General features: G+C 39.1%; 1 protein-coding gene across 2 annotated transcripts in view; it reads right to left on the reverse strand.

The window, feature by feature from the left end:
* The window catches only part of ccdc120a (coiled-coil domain containing 120a), a 37,166-nt gene that overhangs the window by 18,692 nt on the left and 14,780 nt on the right, over positions 1 to 3,694 (reverse strand). The window contains exon 1 of one of the 2 annotated variants that reach the window (XM_005747989.2): positions 1,004 to 1,221. The exons of the other annotated variant lie outside the window; for it this stretch is intronic. The gene's annotated coding sequence lies outside the window, so the exon portion shown is untranslated. Of the gene's footprint in view, positions 1 to 1,003; positions 1,222 to 3,694 lie in introns of those variants that run through there. 2 annotated transcript variants of the gene reach the window in all.

A 3,694-nucleotide genomic window follows, 5' to 3' on the forward strand; every position in this document is an offset into this window, starting at 1 on the left:
CTTTGTGCCGATAACAGAGCTGCTTCCAGCAGGTTTTTGATGGGGCAGCGCGACAGCGTTCACTTTGCCTCCGTCCATCGTTAATGAAAAGAAGGCAGCGGCGTTTCTTCAGATGGTTTATGGCTTGTTCCTGAGCACGAGCATTGATTTCCACTTCAGAATCGTGTGTGTCTGTAATGCTGCTTGAAGATCACAGCAAAGGTTTTCAGCTTCGTCTCTGTCAGCAATGAAGTTTTTTAACAATGTGATGAACAGTAGATAATAAAACCCCCAAAGTTTATGAAATGTTACCTTCATGTAGCTTCATTACACATGTTCTAATGAAGGACCTCACCTTACTCTGTGTTTCGTTTTATACCCAGTGTGACCCTCGAGAGACTGGTGTCTCCTCCTGGGATCAAACTGGGGAGCTTTCGCCTGTTAGGTGAACATATAAACCACACAATAGACACTCTTCTCTTTTTACCAATGTTACCTAATTATCTAAAAAAAAAAAAAAAAAGTAAATAGATTTTTTTAATCTTACTCCAGTCTTCTGTTGCTCCTGTCCCAGCTGTGTGAAACGTCATCAGATTGAAAAGGAACAGTTTTTCCTTAAGAACATTTTTTATGTTCTCCTTGCACACTTTTTAATTAAATGTCGGGTTTAGATAATCAGTATTCTATATTTTATTCTGGGAAACACGTTTGTCTAAATCTCAGCATCAACTGAATAATTAATCTGCAAATTTATTGAGATCTATTAGCTGTTCTGAGACGTTTAAAGGGAGTCAGCACCTTCTCTAAAGAAAGTGCAGACATTTATTTTCATTTAACTTTTTACATTTTTTTATTCTCTGATTTTTCTACTTTTGTTCTGGCGTTAAAGTTCTTATAATACCGGGACCTTCATCTTTATCAGTTATTTACTTCATAACTTATTTAACTGCACAAAAGTCCATCCAGGAAAGGAACGAAGGTAAGGCCAGAGGCGAACCAGCAGCGGTGAAAAGGCTGTAAATACCTGCGAGTCTGAACCATCCTGTTTGCAGACCAGGTGTGGTCCAGCTCCAGCTGTCCTCAGGACGGGCACATCCGCAACAGGAGCCGAGAAAAGGGAATTAAAACAGCTTCAGTCCCGCGGATCAACCCGCCCGTTTGCCAGTTAAACTCCGCTTTTCTCCTCTCACCGTCTCTGAGCTCTGACTCGCTCTCTCTGACTCTCAGCTGAGTCCCACCAACAAGCTCTCCACTGTCACCACCCCTCCACTTCCGCTCTGCAGTGTCAAAATAAAACGACAAAAGGAAGTCGTTTCACATATCCGCGGGAATTCGATTAAGCGATGACGTATGAACTGCGTACGTCATGAACTGCGTCCATTTACAAATGCGATCGCATTTGTCCGTAACCATCAGGAATCCTCACGTTAACTTTTATCAAGTGGAAAAAAGTTAGCATCCATCCTCCAGCTTAACTGTGCTAATGTGTTTATATTATGCACACCATAGCTGTGTAGCTAGGACATCATTATATACCAGCTACTCCAAATTCAGTAACCCTACAAACGTCACTGCTGTTTAGTTTTCTGTCTTCATTTATGTCGGAAGTGATAGCAGAGCTGCACGTTTTAATTTTTCAGTGAGAACGTGATATATCCTCTTTAAATGGAAACTAGCGAGCTAACTCCCTGCTAACTTCAAACTCAGTTAAACTTCATAAATTCTGTTTTCATGGATGCCTGGATGTTAAACAGTTACCCCTGGTAGAGCAGCCACACTGATCATTTTATTAAAGATGAAAAAATTTAGGCAGTTTTTAACTCTCAGTGATGCCGCAGTGTTCGTTTGGGACCTGAGGCGGAGTTTGGGCGGCTAATTACGTCAGACTTAAGACCGGATAAAAGTCCAACGTACGCTAGCAGCAGCGCCTTATGGCAGCACAGAAGTTTGAGATGTATTTTTAAAAGGTAAGAATTTAAAAACAAGTCTATATGTCATAAGCACTCATTCCAGCTGTATGCTAAGCACGGGAACTATTTGAAGGCTACATGACACACATGGTGACCCCGAATTCTGAACCCTGCTAACACCACACTTACTTAAGGTGTCTGGAACAGGGGAAACATCTCCCAGTTACATTGGCATGTTCTGAATGAAACATACCTCCCACTCCCACTAGAGTCAGTCTGGCAGACAGGTATCCTGAAGCTTAACCCTACTTTTGATTGGAAGGGTGTTTGGATCCCTCTGGGAATCCTGATCAACAACAAATATGCTTAAATTTCATACACAGCATGAATATGACTCCATGTGGACTCAGATGTTTCGGGCACTGGTTTATCTCATGGTAAGAATGGTGACCAGTTTTGTCAGAAAGGTTTTAACACATTTAACGGCAGATAAAAATTCGGTCGCCACCAGGTGCAAACCTTGTTGCCTGGGGTGGTTGATCAGTTTTACTGATGATACTAATCTTAAACTTTCAAATGAGTGTTTTAAAGTTTAGCAGAGATGATGGAGGATCTTAAAATCTTACTGAAATGAGACCCGGGGATTTACTGAAACATAACCAAACATAAACTAAAGCACAGTGTAAAGCTAAAACAGGGTTTGTACAATTCTACTAAGTTTGAAGCAAGTATGTGGCATTTTTTAATTAATTAATTTATTCCTTTATTCTTGAACTCTCATACGCAGCTTTCCTGTATTTTCTTTAAGTAGTTTTAAGAACTATTTCCCCGGGCTTCTTGAAGGACATTCAAAGCTCTTCTCTGGATGTTGTCTGCCTGTTGTCCTGCTGTCCAGATGACTCCACACTGCTTCAGTAGTGTTGATGTCTGAGCTCTGGTGAGGCCAATCCATGACTGATTGTCGATGTGTCTCGGATCACTCGCATGCTGAAAAATGGAGCTGTTGCTATTCAGATGCTTTCCAAATGGTATTGCACGGTGGATCAAACTCTGAATGTAATTTTCTGCTGACCTCCTCTGTACACACTGCCGACGATTTGAAATCTTTTGAGGACACTGCAAAGTTTTCAGCTAATAGCTGTTTGGAGTCACCTTGTTGTTACAAAAATATAATTTTATACCTGTCAGACCGCCAGTAAGTGCCTAAAGATACAAGTTAAAGTTGGTTGTTTGGTAAGTTGTCTGTTAGCTTTAGACAAAATAAATGATATAAATAAAAAGAAATAAAAACATTTGTTCACGTTACATTTATTTTATTCTCATACGAGCTCCATTTTTTCTCCTGCTGTTCCTGACTCTGTCCTGCTGCTCTTATTTTGAAAGTGGCAACATCCTGATGAAGTGCAGCAGATTGAAGGTTTCTTTTCTGCCTCATGAAGGTTTTCTGATTCTAATGTGGGTCTATTTTCATTAAAGATGGGAAGCTGGAGGACTGTATTTTGAGATTGTGAGATCTGCCAAAACTCAAAGATCGATTTCTGCCCCAGAAACACAGAAACATCAGAAATTAACAGATGTGTCAATAAAAACTTAATCAACATAAAATATAAAATCTATTACTGACATTTGAACAGTTTATTTTTTATTAATCTTTTCTATATTCAGGTTTATTTATGAAAAACGCTCATGACAAAAAAAATCTTTCATTAAAAATAAAACTAATATGAATATTTATGTCATTTTCATTGATACTTTATATTATAAATGTTGAAAAATTATGGTGAAAAAATATAATTACATAAAAC

Source organism: Pundamilia nyererei, unplaced genomic scaffold, assembly GCF_000239375.1.
Source record: "Pundamilia nyererei isolate P.nyererei 1_Seehausen unplaced genomic scaffold, PunNye1.0 scaffold00210, whole genome shotgun sequence".
Classification (NCBI taxonomy): Eukaryota; Metazoa; Chordata; class Actinopteri; order Cichliformes; family Cichlidae; genus Pundamilia; species Pundamilia nyererei.